This window comes from Culex pipiens, chromosome 2 (genome assembly GCF_016801865.2).
Source record: "Culex pipiens pallens isolate TS chromosome 2, TS_CPP_V2, whole genome shotgun sequence".
NCBI lineage: Eukaryota > Metazoa > Arthropoda > Insecta > Diptera > Culicidae > Culex > Culex pipiens.
The window spans coordinates 36204474-36222720 of NC_068938.1; the positions used below are offsets into that span (position 1 = coordinate 36204474).

The 18247-nt window shown below is 34.2% G+C and overlaps 1 protein-coding gene across 2 annotated transcripts in view; it reads left to right on the forward strand.

The window, feature by feature from the left end:
* The window catches only part of LOC120422592 (uncharacterized), a 127160-nt gene that overhangs the window by 77933 nt on the left and 30980 nt on the right, over positions 1-18247 (forward strand). Inside the window, exon 2 of one of the 2 annotated variants that reach the window (XM_052707716.1) lies at positions 4919-4947. The exons of the other annotated variant lie outside the window; for it this stretch is intronic. The gene's annotated coding sequence lies outside the window, so the exon portion shown is untranslated. The remainder of the gene's footprint in view (positions 1-4918; positions 4948-18247) is intronic. 2 annotated transcript variants of the gene reach the window in all.

Here is an 18247-nt window from a genome sequence, read left to right on the forward strand (position 1 = left end):
TTGTTTCAACAAGCCAAAAAGGCCGATGTAAATTTTTAAAAAAAAATATGTCCCTAGAGTAATTTTGTACGAAAACGGCCAATTTAGTGCAGTCTTATTTGATGTATTTTTTTTTTATTTGCCTAAAATTTGGTGGGGATCTTCCCTATGATCAAAAATGCATTTTTAACAAAAAAAAAGATGGTAATATTCATCAGGAAATGGTGACAGATTTTGTGTAAAAAAAAAGATTAATTTTACCCCAGAAAATGATGAATTTTCATCAGTTTTTGATGAATATTCATCAGGTTCACATTTTTAAATATATTTTTTTTGTAATATTACTAAAAAAAAGAGGTAAAATTCAACCTACCAAATTTTCAACATTCCAAAACTCAACTTTTTTTTGTGTACGAAATCGGCCGATTTTAAACATTTTTATTTTTTGTATTTTTTGATTTGGCTCAAACATTGAGGGGGCCTTCCCTGCGACCTAAGTAGCTTTTTTGTGTCATTGGTTCACCCATATAATTTTGGCAGCTGTCCATACAAAAATGGTACGTTAATATTCGAAAATCTGTTACTTTTGAATGAATTTTCGGATCAATCATCAAAGCTGTAGGTTTTGTTGAGGAATATCCAGAAAAAATGGTACAAGGAAAAAAAAGGTCTCGATTTTTTAATTAACTTTTTTTTTACAAAAACTCAATTTCCCAAAATACATATTTTTTGATTAGCAAGATTTTTTTATATGTTTTATGTGACCAAAACCCGCAACTTTTGAGCCATAGAGAAGTATGGTCAAAAATTCTGCCGCCGAGTTATACAGTTTAGAAAAAAATGTGATTTTTGGAATACTTGAAAAATCTTAATTTTAAACCTAAAATTGAATTTGCAATCGAAAAACACTTTACAGATTTTTTGAAAAAGAGCCTCGTTTTCAAGATATAACCACCAAAAGTTGGATTTCAACGACATATTTGGAGTTTTTTGATTTTTTAAATAGTGACCATGAGTGACCAGCTCTTTATTTTTTTTTTAAATGTTCAGAAAATTTGAAATCAAATTGAAGATAAAATTCAGTTTTTTTTCCAAAAATCATATGGGTAATTCTCTACCAACTCACACGAAATCGGGAAAAGTTGCCCCGACCCCTCTTCGATTTGCGTGAAACTTTGTCCCAAGAGGTAACTTTTGTCCCTGATCACGAATCCGAGGTCCGTTTTTTGATATCTCGTGACGGAGGGGCGGTACGACCCCTTCCATTTTTGAACATGTGAAAAAAGAGGTGTTTTTCCATAATTTGCAGCCTGAAACGGTGTATTTTTAATCGAAAAAAAACACTAAAAAAGTTTTAAAAACTGTCCAATTTTTCGTTACTCGACTGTAAATTTTTTTGAAACATGTCATTTTAAGGGAAATTTAATGTACTTTTCGAATCTACATTGACCCAGAAGGGTAATTTTTTAATTTAGAACACAAAATTTCATTTCAAAATTTCGTGTTTTTTCTAACTTTGCAGGGTTATTTTTTAGAGTGTAACAATGTTCTACAAAATTGTAGAGCAGACAATAAAACAAATTTTGATGTATAAACATAAGGGGTTTGCTAATAAACATCACGAGTTACCGCGATTTTACGAACAAAAGTTTTGAAAAAATTAACATTTGCGTTTCTCTTTGTTTCGTCGTCCGTGTCTGACGCGGGTGACGATGAACGGTTATGATCGACGACGACCAACTTTTTCAAAACTTTTTTTTCGTGAAATCGCGATGACTCGTGATGTTTATAAGCAAACCCCTTATGTTTATATATCAAAATGTTTATTATTGTCTGCTCTACTGGGAAAAATGACCCTTCTGGTTTAAAGTAGATTCAAAAAGTACATTAAATTTTCCCTTAAAATGACATGTTCCAAAAAATTTTACAGTCGAGTAACGGAAAATGGGAGAGTTTTTAAAACTTTTTTAAGTGTTTTTTTCGATGAAAAATTAAAAATGGGCGTCTCATTTTACATAAAAGTCCCTTTGACACCAAATTTCTATCTCATCACCGTTTCAGGCTGCTAATTATTGAAAAACACCTCTTTTTTAGCATGTTCAAAAATTGAAGGGGTCGTACCGCCCCTCAGTCACGAGATATCAAAAAACGGACCTCGGATTCGTGATCAGAGACAAAAGTTACCCCTTAGGACACAATTTCACGCAAATCGAAGAGGGGTCGGGGCAACTGCTGTGTGAGGTGGCGGAGAATTACCCATATATGCAGTAAATACAGTATACAATGTACGGAGCACATAGAGGTACATTGGCTTCGATCGTCCAGTTTTCACAGCGGCAAGTTGGTCGTGCGGGTTGGGGCGCGGACTTAGTAAGCTAGATATAACTACCGGTTTGATATTTTTTTAGGATTACAGATATTTTTTCCTAGCGTCAGCCAAATGTGAATTTACACATTATTAGAGGTAAAATTAAAGCTTTTTTCTGACATAAAAGATGTACCCCTTTTTAGATGTAATTTTACCATCTTTTTTTTTACTGTCATTTTTCTACTGACAATATTTGGAAACTATTTACTTGATTTTCAATGTTAAAAATAAAGCCATTGTGGATTTTTTTGTTCTTTTTATTGAAAATAAATAAGAAATATTGTAATCTTATCATTTTTTAATGTTTTTTGCAAGTTTTTGCTCAATTTTTTTGTTTAGTTTGACTGTTGAATATAATAGAAAAGAATTTGGTCTTTGAAACAAACGGAATGATTTGTTTATACCAAATTTAGGGTAAAATTTATTCATATGGTTAGTTAACAAAAAAACAATTTTAAAAAAACCATTCGGCTCTGTCTAAATATAAAAAAAAATCCAAAATGCACGTGTTTCTGGAAACCTCATAGTTCATGCTTCCCCCTCGAGTTAAGTCTGCGCATTAAATTTTGTAGGTCAGTGTAATTAGATATTTGTGGAATTTTTCTTGAGGCCCCCTGAAGTTTAAATAGATTCAATATGCTGATGAACTATACCAAAATTGTCTGTGGACTCAATATTTGTACGTCTTTTCCCAGAATAATCAAATCAAATGTAATCAAATTTAGGTTGGTGGGTCTGAAATATAAATTTTCCATTTTCGAAAAAAAATTGCAGAATTTTTGTCAAGAAAATAGGGACACCAACTTTGAAGAAAATAGTAAACCCCTACACGGTTCTTTTGAGGTGATCAGACTCGGACATTTGAGGTGCTGTTGAAAATCACCCTTTATGAAGTGGTCTTAATTGATTTTTTGTCATTGCTTTTAAACAACTAAATGAAACTTTACGATTATCAATACCAACCTGTAGAACCTGAAACTGGATCGAGTAGACCACATCCGGAAAAAATCGTTCAGCCAAAGCCGAGAAAAAAAGGCTTATTTTTTTATCAACATTTGCACAGACATTTTCTCATAATTTAATTCTAAGTCGATATGCATTAGAGTGTAACAAAAATGACTTTTTGGCGGGCATTCAGGGGTTTGTTTCGGTATGCATACTGAGCCCAAATCCCAAATATGAGCTTGATTGGACGTAAAGGAGCTGGCGCTTTGCATTTGAATTTTAAATGGGATTAAACCCGTAAAAAAAGATTTTTTAAGAAATGTCAAATTTTTGAGGCACTTTGGCACTGAAGCGTTTATTTTCAACATCACTGGCGTGTAGGTCAGATCCTTGCGCATCTTTTGGTATATATAAAATTGATGTTCGGAGCACCCTGGAGCTCGGTATAGATCTTCAAAGTTTGGCGACCCCGGCCAAAAAGATTGCTGGGACCGATTTTTCAAAAAAAAAAAAAAAATGCCAAACTTGGAAGGTCTTTACCAAGCTCCAGGGTGCTCCAAACTTCAATGTTATATATACCAAAAGATGCGCAAGGATCTGGCCTACACGCCAGTGATGTTGAAAATAGACGCTCGGGCCAAAGTGCCTCAAAAATTTGACATTTCTTTAAACATCTTTTTTTACGGGTTAAATCCCATTTAAAATTCAAATGCAAAGCGCCAGCTCCTGTTACGTTAAGCTCATATTTGGGATTTGGGCTCAGTATGCCCACCGGAACAAATCCCTGAATGCCCGCCAAAAAGTCATTTTTGTTACATCCTATTAAGCATAATTAAAGGTGGGTCTAGGAGGTCAGATTAGAAATTGCATTTTTCGAATGATTTTATAGTTTCTCCCCAGTGAGAAAGGCAAACAGTTATTGTCATTTGCAAATTTAGAGATTATTTAAATTTCGGCATTTTTTTCCTAAAGTTAGACAATAATTCACTGCCCACTGAATAACTCACTTAAAATAACCGTGCCATTGTCCTAGCGCTGGAATCCCACCGTGGCCACGTGATGGATGTGACAAAGTGTTTCTGGCCCGGGGAAAACGACGACGACGACGAGCAACCCGTCCCGGTTACGATTAAGGCACAGTCCGGATTTCAACGGGACGAAACAAAAACGCCAGAGAAAAATTTAAATTATTTAGGCGGATTTCGTTCGCGACGATCCTTTCTCTCCTGGGAGGGGGTTCACAAATATTTTTGCATCCTCCAACAATCCGACCAGCCCCTAGGCACGACCTCTCTCCTCTTTCAGTTGGTGGCGGATGACAGAGTTCTTCTACCGACGGCGTCGACCGGGATTTTCCGGGTGTTTTACGTAGATGAAAACATAGCGTTTCTCGTGGAAATTTGCACTTCCTGCTCAGGAGGAAGCGATTTTTTTGCTGGTCAACAGGACACGTACAAAAAGAGAATGCTGGCGTGAAAACTGGTTGAAACTTTTACGTTCAGGCTTTGATGTGAGTGGTAGAAAAATGCTTCGGGTTTGAAACAGATTTTAGTTTGTGAAGCAGAACTATTTTACAACTTTATTTAAAATTTAACCAAATTTACATTTTATTTGTTTCTCTTTCAGGATAACGCAGGCTCCAAGCATACAAAAAGGTAAGCTATTCCAAAGAAAACAAATCAATTATAAATTAGCATATCTTAAACACATAAAACCTTCCCACTCCAACACTTTTGCGAAATTCTATCACGCATCCAAGAGCTCATTCAGCACCCCTCAGCTTCCACTCCGGTAAAGTGAACGCTCGAAATAATAAGATCTTAATTTCAATTAATTTCGCCGACTGTTCAACATTCAGTGTGGGGCCAAACACGTGAGCACAGCTACAAGTGAAGTTGTTTCCGCTAACAGAATTTGGCATTTACGCCTGAAAATTCAACGAAAACGAGGCTGTTCGCCGGCATGGTTAAGTCATTTGCCAAAATTTGGCTTCTACATGGGACGAGAATTTAACTCGCCTCCCCACCCTTCACGAAAGGGGGTATCCGCGTGCCGCATTGAGAACAGAGTTTCATTCTTGGATTGGTGCTGAAGGAGGAAAAGGGAGGCTTCCTAGCCGGGGACACAATAAGAAATATTAAAATATTTGTTTTAAATCACAAAAAAATGCTAAGCTTACGTTTCATAAACATTCTAAAATACCTAAAAAAATCAAATCCGATAATTTAAAAGCTTTTTTTCAAGAATTTTAAAACTTGAGCAATTCTCTACGAAATCGGTCTTTTTTCTTCAATTTTAATTTTTGTATTTTTTAATCCGGCTGAAACTTTTTTGGTGCCTTCGGTATGCCCAAAGAAGCCATTTTGCATCATTAGTTTGTCCATTTAATTTTCCATACAAATTTGGCAGCTGTCCATACAAAAATGATGCATGAAAATTCAAAAATCTGTATCTTTTGAAAGAATTTTTTGATCGATTTGGTGTCTTCGGCAAAGTTGTAGGTATGGATACGGACTACACTGGAAAAAAAATGATACACGGTAAAACAATTTTGGTGATTTTTTTAATTAACTTTTTATCACTAAAACTTGATTTGCAAAAAAACACTGTTTTTAATTTTTTTTATTTTTTGATATGTTTTAGAGAGGTGGGTCTCGTGGCGCAGGGGTAGCGGCTTCGGCTGCCGATCCCGATGATGCTATGAGACGCGGGTTCGATTCCCGCCTTATCCACTGAGCTTCTATCGGATGGTGAAGTAAAACGTCGGTCCCGGTTTCTCCTGTCTCGTCAGAGGCGCTGGAGCAGAAATCCCACGTTAGAGGAAGGCCATGCCCCGGGGGGCGTAGTGCCAATAGTTTCGTTTTTTTTAGAGGACATCAAATGCCAACTTTTCAGAAACTTCCAGGTTGTGCAAAAAATCTTTGACCGAGTTATGATTTTTTTAATCAATACTGATATTTTCAAAAAATCGAAATATTTATCGCAAAAATTTTTCAACATCATTTTTCGATGTGAAATCAAATTTGCAATCAAAAAGTACTTTAGTGAAATTTTGATAAAGTGCACCGTTTTCAAGTTAAATCCATTTTTAGTTAACTTTTTTGAAAATAGTCGCAGTTTTTCATTTTTTTTAAATTAATGCACATGTTTGCTCAGTCTTGAAAAAATATTTTTGAAAAGCTGAGAAAATTCTCTATATTTGCTTTTTTGAACTTTGTTGATACGACCCTTAGTTGCTGAGATATTGCCATGCAAAGGTTTAAAAACAGGAAAATTGATGTTTTCTAAGTCTCACCCAAACAACCCACCATTTTCTAATGTCGATCTCAGCAACTAATGGTCTGATTTTCAATTTTAAAATATGAAACATTAGTAAAATTTTAAAATCTCTTCGAAAAAAATATTTTCTAAATTTTGAAATTAAGACAAACATTTCAAAAGGGCGTAATATTGAATCTTTGGCTCTTTTGAAATGTTAGTCATGGTTTAAAATGTTTGAAAATATTTTTTTCGAAAAGATCGGAAAATTTCACGAATGTTTCATATTTTAAAATTGAAAATCGGACCATAAGTTGCTGAGATATCGACATCAGAAAATGGTGGGTTGTTTGGGTGAGACTTAGAAAACATCAATTTTCCTGTTTTTAAACCTTTGCATGGCAATATCTCAGCAACTAAGGGTTGTATCAACAAAGTTTAAGAAGGAAAATATAGAGAATTTTCTCAGCTTTTCAAAAATAGTTTTTTTCAAAAGTGGGCAAACATGTGCACTAATTTAAAAAAATGAAAAACCTAAAAATGGATTTAACTTGAAAACGGTGCACTTTATCAAAATTTCACTAAAGTTCTTTTTGATTGCAAATTTGATTTTACATCGAAAAATGAAGTTGATAAATTTTGCGACCAATATTTCGATTTTTTGAAAAAAATAGTATTGACTCAAAAAAATCATAACTCGGTCAAAGATTTTTTGCCCATTCTGGAAATTTCTGAAAAGTTGGCATTTGATGTCCTCTAAAACATATAAAAAAAATTAAAAATAGTGTTTTTTTGCAAATCAAATTTCAGTGACAAAATATTAAATAAAAAACCACCAAAAAATTTTGTAACGTGTATCATTTTTTTCCAGTGTAGTCCGTATCCATACCTTCAACTTTGCCGAAGACACCAAATCGATCAAAAAATTCCTTCAAAAGATACAGATTTTTGAATTTTCATACATCATTTTTGTATGGACAGCTGCCAAATTTGTATGAAAAATTAAATGGACAAACTAATGATGCAAAATGGCTTCTTTGGGCATACCGAAGGCACCAAAAAAGTTTTAGTCGGATTAAAAAATATAAAAAAAAAATCGAATGACCGATATCTGAGAGAACTACTCACTTGGCATTGGTTGCCACACCACATCATGAATTTTTTTTTTTGAAAAGACGTCTTTTATACTAGAAATTCGGATAGTAATGCAAGAATTAAGAATTTTTGAAAAAACAGCTTTTTGGTAAAAATTTGATGTTGTCAACATAAATTTCCGAAATATTACTCGAAACTATAAGTCGAGAACAGAACACTGATGAAGTCTGCAAGTAGTAGACGAAATAGTATCTGTCAAGACATTAAAATATATAGCGGAATTAAAAGGAACAACTCGTCTCTTTGTATTCATATTACTTATTTATTTTTTGCAATATAAAAATAATCCATCAAGAAAATTATCACTGCAAACATATTTGAAATAAGCCAAGAAAATGGTCAACAATTTTCATTTTTTGACATTGTTGATCGGACTGGTAGTTGTCAGTCTCTTGAAGTTTATATTTTGTGAGGAATTATTTTTCTCAGTGTCACCCATTAAGCCCTAAATTTCCAACTTGCGCTATCTCAGAAACGATTGTATCGAAATTCAATGTTCAAAAATTAAACATAAGTGAAATTCTCTGCACTTTTCAATTAAAATAATATTGATTTTTTGAACCTAGTCTGACTTTAATGAGTGTTTACATTCTCGAAAATTTTAAAAATTAATAAAAATTTCACTGCGGTCTCTTATGAAAATCGAAACAAAAAGTTTTTGAGGTAACGCAGGTTGAAAATGAGGGCTAATTAGCTGATTCTGAGAAATGCTCAGTTATAAAATAAAAATTATCGGGTATTATTTCAATTTTTTATGCAAGGTTGCGTTCTCTTCATAAAGTTATTGAACAGATTTTTTTTTTAAATTCTATAACTTAAAATACGGTGCACTTTATCAAAAGCTAAATGAAGAAATTTTTGATTGCAAATTTGATTTTGCTTCTACAAATTTTGATTTTTCAGGTTTTTTTTCCAAAAATCATTTTTTTACCAAAAACAGTATTTTTTGGTACAACATTTTGCCTTTTGATTCTCCTAAATCTTATCCAAAAATTTAGAAATTGAAAATATGTTTGTTGGAAGTTCAACCATTAATTTTGTTTTTTTTTCTGAAAAATAATAATGATAACCTTCAAATAATCCTACGACACCAAGTCGCCCAGAAATCCCTTCTAAAGATACAGATCTTCAAATATTCACATGTCTATTTTGTATGAGCCGCAAAATTGTATTTAGTCTTTTATGGGAAAAGTAATTATGCAAAATGGCTTTTTTGACATTGGGAATTGATAGCCAAAATTTAAAATCGCGAAATCAATTGCAAGATTCCAGAGAATAACCCATTCAGAAGTATGGAAAATTATGCATCGAATTATTTATTTTCCTGAATTCTATCAATATAGCTTTGGTGAAAAAGCATGAAAATCTCTACAACAATTCTATATGAAACTTAAATTCAATTGATCAAAATTCCCCTAAATCATAATAGTTACATAAAAAAGCACAGTTTATTGAAAGTGCATAAAATTTATCTGAATATTTTCTAAGTTAGATAATTTATTAAAAATATTAAAAACAAGAGTTCTTTTGTTGATCAAATATATTAAATTGAACAAATATACTTAAATTCAGATACGTTCTATTTCAACAAGTCAAGCAGAACTCACAAAGATTATAACAAAAAAAAAAAAAAGAATTCAAAAATCATTAAAAAAAAGTTTGAAATCAGGCTAATTCTCATGAAATAATTTAAAGTACTGAAGCCGTTGCAAATATGATTTTCTTGTTATGAAAATTTCTAAAATTCTTATATTTATATAAATCAATTGAAAGATCTGCTCATGTTTAAAGTATGCATAAAAAATTGCAACAACAACAAAATTTGTCTAAAAGTATCAAATATTGGCGAAAATAACATGTCTCACTTGAAAAAATTTGATGAACTGCTCATATTTGCTCCATTTTGTTTTTTCAACTTTTTGGCTTTTGATCATTTGTCCTCTGGACTTTATGTCGCACATTCCCAAAATTTAAAACATTTCCTTTTTATATTTTAGTTTTTAAATTTATAAAGAAAAACTAACATAAAACGAACCTGGAAAAGAATAAAAATGATTTTTTTGTTAATTTTCTTGTTTGTTTCAAAGCCAAATTGAACAATATATAAAATTTGTTGCTTTATAAATAACGTTTGACGCCTAATATTTGAATATAGAGCCCAGGAGATTTTTAACGAATTTGTTCTTTAAAAAAATCAATTTCTATTCTTTTTTCAAAGCTTTTTCAAAATACTTTTTCTGTAAAATGATTTATTTTTTTTTGTAATTGACAGGAATAAGTTTTAATTTTTTTTGCTCAACATTCTCTAAAAACATATGATTACATAACAGTCAAAGCAAAGACCAATTTTAGATACCTTTTTCAAAATAACCAATACGTCAAAATAACCAATAATACCTTTTGAAAAAGGTAGCGAAAACTCACCTTTATTTTCTTTAATTCAGCAAAAATATTTTGTAAATTTTATGAAGAGTGTTTAGTTTAACAATTTTAGCCAGAAAACATATTTTTCAAACCAAAATATATAAAACGTTTTGAAATTTTTAACAGTGTTTTTTAAGGAAACCTCTTCCTCCTTCTCCTTCTACTTCTCTTTCCTCTGCCAGTTCGTCACATCGCCAAAGAATGCTTTTTCGCTCGCTCCAACTCGTCGCGCTCTTAATCAGAAAATATAAAAGCTTTTGCGCGTACATCTACTTTCGTCGCGATCCCGAATCCTCTACATTCCCCCTCTCTTCTTGTTCTTCAACGACCTCCTCCCACGCTACGCACGTTTAACTCTTCAAGTTTTTCACCGACGAGCGATGCTAAAGCATACAATTCTAATTAAAATGTTTTACGCTTTTCTTTCGCGAAACAAACTTTTTTTTTGTGTCAGAGTGCTCTAAGGCCTCCTCTCAGGAAGTCGTGAAATGTTGGGTTGGGAAATTACTGTTAAAGATAAAAATGGAAGGCGGTAGCTTAGGGCGGCCAAATTTATCAAAATATAATTATGTTTCAATATAAATTTAATTTTTTTTTCAAGAATCAACGTGAAAACATGAAAAATCTACTTTAAAATTTGATTTGGATATGCAGTTATTACAAAATTGTTTAGTAAACTAGACTGTTTAGTTGAAAAATGTCATTCAAAGGTTAAGAGAGAGAGGGGGAGGCGTCCACCAGAGTGTACTTTGACAAGCTCGCTAACTACATTGCACGGCGAAGCGCCAGGACTTTTTGAATTAAATTCCTCTCGATGAAGTTATTGTGCTGTGCACGACGTCGTCTCCTTCGGAAGCTGACGAACCAGGCTTTGAAAAAAAGTCATTTCAAAAGACTTGAACTTGAAAGATGGTGGCGGCAATGTTGAAGAGTTTTTCTCTGGGAAAGGAGGGAGGCTGGTTAAGGGGAAGCACACACGTACATTTTTCCGTTCGTTGCTTCCGATGAAGAGTGCGAGAGAGAGACAGTCTGGAGGGGCATGTCATTTGAATGAATTTAATCTTGTGATATCAAAGTGAGACGGGCGAGGAGGCCACGACAGCCTGGAAAAATCTCGTTTTTTTCGCTTCTACCATTTTACTCGGTTTGGCTTTGCTTCGTTAATATTTTTTCTGCCACTTTCTATTGCCGGGAAACCGGAGATGTGTCGAGCAAAAGTATTTTATTATTTTTTGGCAGAGGTTTTTTTTTGTGTGCAAGCCTGTCTGTACCCGAAAGAATTTGCCGGATTTCAAGCGAAGTTTGTCAAGCTAAAATGACAGTGAAATGGAACGCTGTGCACGTGGAAGCCATGCATGTGATAGGTACTTGGGAGTGGGAAACAGGAGTTTTGAGTTTTACAGCATTGAATATGTATTTTACTTTAAATTGTTATCCGGTTGATTTACTGTGTATGAACAAATAGTCATCACCGACAACGGCATTATCACAAAATTTAATTCTACATTATCGCACTTTACTAACCTACTTGCCTACTACTTATTCAGAAGAATTTATAAAACTGTGATTCTTTTCAAAAAAAAAAACATACTTAAAATAACTTCAATTAAATTCTAAATGAGATTTTTAAGGTTAAAATTACACTAATTAAACTGCCGTTTTACGGCGATATGATGTATACGCCATTGAGGTGATTTTGCTGTAGACACGATTTTCTGTTTTTGTTCATTTTTTCAATTTAAAATGACTTATTTAAGGTCTGCTCTGTAGAAACTGTTAAAAAGTACGATAAAAATGTGGCCCCTACAAAATTTCTTGTTTTTTCCTATTCTCTACGATTTTAAAGCACAAACATCATTTGGCCGAAAAAATAGCAATAAAAAATCACTACTTTTCCTTCCCAATGATGTATGTATACATTGCTCGATCAGAGCAAACTATATTTTTTGGCCAGCTATTTTGACAGCTGAGCGGATCCCTCAATGCATTGTCCACGTGGATACTTTAAGAAGGGGGGGAGGGTATTAGGGAGCGTTATTTTATTACGTAACGCAGTTGGGGAAGGGTCGGAGGCCGTGTTACGCTCCATATAAAATTTTTAAAATTTGTATGGAAATTTTGTTACGAGTGGGGGAGGGGTCTAAAAATCCGATCTTTTGCGTTACGTAATAAAAGAACGCTCCCTTAGCGATTATCTACGCTCCATAAACACATTTTTTGCATGAACAATTGTCCGCAAGGGAGGTGGGTGGGTCTAGAATTTTTCAAAAAAGTGTCTACGTGGATGTGGATAAGGTGTCATCCATTAAGTACGTTACATTAAAATCAGCCAACATTTACTCCACCCCCCCTTTGTCCCGCTTTCCCTATGCTTTTAACACGCAATGTCACGCTTGCTCAAAACCCCCCACTTCCCTCAGAACGTGACGTACTTTATGGATGACGCCTTATGGACGTCCCCTTAAGAATTAATTCGAAATAATGTAATAAAATATTGCCCAGTCTTGATTTAGTCCCAAAACCTCAAATTTCAAACAGTATTGAATTTGACTTCTATCAATTCTCAATGTATACATATGTACATCATGATGAGTAAAATTGGCGTATACATCATTGTTTGTTTGCTTAATAAAATGGGCCCCAGAGCAGTTTTTTGAAAAATTCTTTCGTCTGGAGGTAGCTTTTAAGATTCTTTATCAGACTGTACAATAAAATTGAAAAAGTTCCAAAATGGCGTATACATCATATCGCCGTAAAACGGCAGTAAACTAGCCGTGAAAGAAACTAGAATTACATAAGTCATCTCCCAAAACCCCAAATGAACTTATTCACTTTTCTGTGAAAAAAAAAAGACGAGGCAAAATTATGACAGTAACTGACCCAAGAGATAGAGAGAGAGCGGATTGTCGAGCATGAAATGATAAAAAATCCAACGCTCTAACCCACTTTGGTCATTGTCCCCAAAGCTCTGTCTCCAGGCATCAAGACTCCCGTTACCAACGACCGTCACCTAGCGTCACTATCACACCGACACCAACACACACCAGCACTGCAGCACATTGGCTGGATCAACTGAACCACTTATCGGATGGTTATCCTTCTTCTTCTTTTTTCTACTTCTTCCTAGGGTTGGGCCTTGGGGCTTGTGGTTTTTGCGTTTGTTCCGTCCTTTTGTCGCCGGTCGGACCGGTCTCCTTTGTTCCTGGCCATTCTCCGAAACTGGGGCTGGTGACTGGGCATGGTGACCAAAAAGCATCACACACACACACACCCACACCAACAATGGCGAACCGGAACAATGGAGAAGACAATGTGCAAGACTAGGGGTGTCTCGGAATTAATTACTCATTTATTGAAACTTTTACATCACTAAAGTTAATTTGAAAAAAATTATTTCATTAAATCTTCGGCTTTGCAATTTTATAAAACAAATTTTGCAAAATGAATTTTTTGCATTTTTTTTATTGCTTTTCCTGTAATTTTTACAATACGTTTATTCAATTCAGTAAACACAAATGGCATAGTTTTTAAAATACGTTTTAATTCAGATTCTTGGTCAGGGGCAAACATTACACATTACAAAATATTCACGAAAATCTATGAGGGGTCGTGTAAACTTTGTCTGGTTCATAACAGTTAATAGAGTACAACTTATTAAGCAGGGTGGCCACTAGGGTGACAAGAAAAATTGAAAATTTTGGAAAATCTGAAGAGATACCCCTTGGCTCGATTCTTTAGACAATAATAAGTAACTGTGCCAATTTTGAGCCAAATCGGTTAAGGTTAAGGGGTCGCTTTTTATCGTTGAAGTTTATATAGGGAAAATCGCTAAAATGTATGGAAGGACCGGTCCGTGGCTTAATGGCTACGGCTCCCGCCTTATAAGCGGAAGGTTCCGGGTTCGATTCCCGACCGGTCTCCTTGAAATTATTCGACTATAATTGAACTTTGAATATGAACAAAAAACTCATGGAATCAGGTGGGATTCGAACTCACACCTTTGGATTGGTAGTCAGATGCTCTAGCCACTCGGCCACCGAGGGGTTTGACACATGTTGAGTGAATTAATTCGTAGTGGTGAAATAATGTCACAAGATCATTTACTATATAATACAACAATCCCCTTTCCCAACGATTCCCCTACAAACACCACACAACATATTCTATAAATAACTCGAAGTGGTTGGTACGGTATGTCCCCACATCTTCTTCTTCCCCTGATGATTCCATGAAATGTGGGTTCCGTTCATAGAATCTGTCTCTTGCGGTTAATGCAACGCAGTAGGCCGGGCCGCTTTAGTGAGTGTAATACATTTCGGGGGTTCTCGAAAGTACTGCAATCATTAATAATGACAAGAAAAAACTTGAGGCGTAATCTAACCATAAGTTCTTCCCGGATGCTTTCTTCAGACTGGCTGCGCTTGTGTTCGATTAGATTAGATTAGGAAAATCGCTAAAATGTATGGGGTAAAACATCGCTTCAAGATTTTGGCAGCAGGTGGCACAGGTCTCACCCCAAAATTGTCCAAGTGTGAGATTCTTGTAGGAAATTAACTCGGATCGTTTTGAACCCTTCGACAAAATTGTAGGAAATGATAACAAGCGACCCCTTAACCTTAACCGATTTGGCTCAAAATTGGCATAGTTACTTATTTTTGCCTAAAGAATCGAATGATGTCAATTTTTTTATTGTCACCCCCACTCAAGTCGGGAAATCGGGAAAAAGTCGGAAATTCGCCAAAATCCGCAAAAAAAAAAAACGGGAAAAAATCGGGGAAAGTCGGGAATTTGTGTTTTTGCCACTCAAGTCGGGAAATCAGGAAAAAGTCGGAAAGTCGCCAAAATCGGGAAAAAGTCAGGAATTCGCCAAAATCTGCAAAAAACGGGAAAATATCGGAGAAAAGTCGGGAATTTGTGCTTTTTGTAAAAAAAAAAACGGGAAAGTTTGGAATTCCAAGCAAATTAGTTTGAACATTATTTTCTAACTATTAAATAATTTTAAAATATCCTTCAAATCATGTTAAGCAACTGACTTTAAACTACAGGTTCCATTATATAAATATTTTATGATTATGATGGCATGCATTTCACACTGATTTTCATTATATTTTTTATGAATCAAAAGATTTTAATTAATTTTGATCAAGTTTATCAAACAAAAGGTTACATTTAAATTGAAACAACAACAAGGCTAATGCAAAACCAATATGTAAATAATTTTTAATTGCAACGATTATTGCCTACGTAAAATTAAATTTTTGTTCATCTTGTCACATTGCCTGAATGTTTGAAATACGATTCCAACTAGAGTTTGACAATTTTTTATGAAAAATATATTTAAATGTTAAACTAAATTCATTAATTCATTTCAAATATTTTTTTCCAAATGTGTTAATTCCCAAAACTGTTTTAAGAGTATAGGTAAAAAGTTACACATAAAACTTGATTATCAGTTATCTGAAAACTTAAATAAAATAATTTGTTTTGAAATTAAAAAATAGAAAAACTTTTTTACGTATTGAAAATATGTAGAAAAAAATAAACTGCTAAGAATTTAATTCTAGAAATTTAGGTTTAAGTTATTATGTTTAAAGGATCTGGCTCTCCAAGCAATTCGCATAAAATTTGTGTTAAAATCAAATCAAATCAAACTAGATTTTTCAATTAAAAGAATATAAACATGTAACTACTGATAACTTGATAAATCTACATTGATTCAAAAAATTTAGTATCAAAATTTACAAAATTAAAATGGGAACTTTGTTAAAACATTTAAGCCCAGATATTCTGAATTAATTTGAAAGATTAATAACTGTAATCATGTTTTTTATGATAAAAAAATAAAATAAAGAATAAAACTTAAGTGTAGATATCTTTAACTTTTTAACATTAACTTTAAGAGCGAGTCCACGAGCAAAGCATACCCATCTCGCATCGACCTCATCAATCTACCTGAAATTTTCAGGGGTTGTTTGTACATATAAAACTAGCATCTGGCCAAAATATGAGCACTCTAGGTCAACGGGAAGTGGGGCAAATCGGGACACAAAGTTTGAAGGTTCAAAAACGTCAAAAATCTTAAATAGGCTATAACTTAGCCAAAATTCAATTTAATGTCAAAATTCAAAATGCATCTGAAAGGACTTAAAAAATGCAACATAATGCAGGGAAAAGCATCCCAATTGGTTGAATCAAAAGGGAGTTATTGGCTTTTTAGTGAAAAAATAGCAAAATTTTCAAACTCAAACTGAGACTACCATCTGAGACTGAGAACGCTTTGGGTAAGGCTGTTCAAATAAATACTTTTTCTTTTAGTGAATTTTTTGGTTGTAATTTTTTGCTCGGGGGACCCCTTAGATCACATTTTCTGGTGATGATTTTATCATATTCGTGTTCCTGAGACAATTTCACAATGGAACATGCATTAAAAGGTTTTTTTTTCATTTATTTTAACCATTTAAAAAATAAAAGTTAAAATAAAATAAGAAGTTGCTTTTTTTCTTGTGTCATCTAGTATCCTTGGAAACGAACTTGATTCTCAATAAATGTGAATCAAAGATTTTTTTAACTTTAATTTTTTTAAAGGATTAAAATGGATGAAAATAAACATTTTTGTGCATGTTTCTATTGTGAGTTTGAAAATTTTGCTTTTTTTCAGTAAAAAGCCAATAACTCCCTTTTGATTCAACCAATTGGGATGCTTTTCCCTGCATTTTGTTGCATTTTTTAAGTCCTTTCAGATGCATTTTGAATTTTGAAATTAAATTGAATTTTGGCTAAGTTATAGCCTTTTTAAGATTTTTGACGTTTTTGAACCTTCAAACTTTGTGTCCTGATTTGCCCCACTTCCCGTTGACCTCGAGTGCTCATATTTTGGCCAGATGCTAGTTATATAAACAAACAACCCCTGAAAATTTCAGGCAGATTGATGAGGTCCAAACGACATCCCAAACAAAGGGGTATGCCCTGTTCGTGGACTCGCTCTTAAAATAATGTGTGCTTCCATTTTTGAGTATTTTTGAGGAATTTATTGTTTAGCTTCTATATTTTTTTTAACTATCGATTTTTTTTAAGGAGTTTCTAATTTGAAATCATTCTATATATAAGAAATACGTATGATTTGAGGTTTTGGAAAAGTCTGGAAATTTGAAAATGGGATTTTAGTGATCACCCTGTACAGTATAACCCACATTATTTTCATGACTTAAAATTATAGAAATTTTGATAAAAGTTACCATTTTGTATCAGATGAAAGAATATGTCAAATATTGTCTTCAATGCTTTATTTAGAAAATATTTTGCAAAAAAATCAGTCATGTTTTTGTCGCCGATTCTACATAACTCTACAAAGATTTCACCCCCAAATCACACCATTGCAACGACCTCCAAATCCAGTAAATCATCCCATTAGTGCAGACGAGTGACAATCTCAACACACACAAAAAAAAGTTCAAACTCCTTTCCGACGAAAATATGTTTTTCAAGAGCGTACATTTCAAGGATAACGACCCCACCGCACCTCTTCTACCCCACGCAAACCGGATTATCACCACCCTATGGCGGCGGGCTCACGCGTTAGTGTGTGTGTGTGCTGATCTGAAACATCCGTTTAGGGCGTCCACGTCCACCAACTCTCCGAAAGCTTTTCCTTCGGCAGGATGACAATGACGACGATGGAATCGTTGTTTTTGCAGCTGGTTTCTGCCTCTGACCGTAAATCCGAAGCTTAGCCCGGAATTTAATGGGTTGCAGGATGAAAGTGACGGGATAGGGAGGGTTGGTGTGGCAGGACCCCCGAGGAAGATTAGGGGGAAGGATGACGCAACGAATCTTGCATTCAAGGCTGCTCGACTCGTTACGCAACTTTTTCGTTCTTTCCTGGAATTGAGCTTAAAGAGAGTGAGGGGGGATGGATTCTAGACGATCCAAACATCCTTCTTTGCAAATGGAGTCTTCACCCACTCACACATGGGCGGATTCACAGCCTCACACGCGTGTTTAAACAAAGATGCTACGCTAAATATAAGGTCATTGATGTGTCTCACTGGAGATGTTCTGGTTGAATGCGATCTTGTTATCAATTGATTTCAAACTTGTTGCTTTCTGTTACATGTTTGG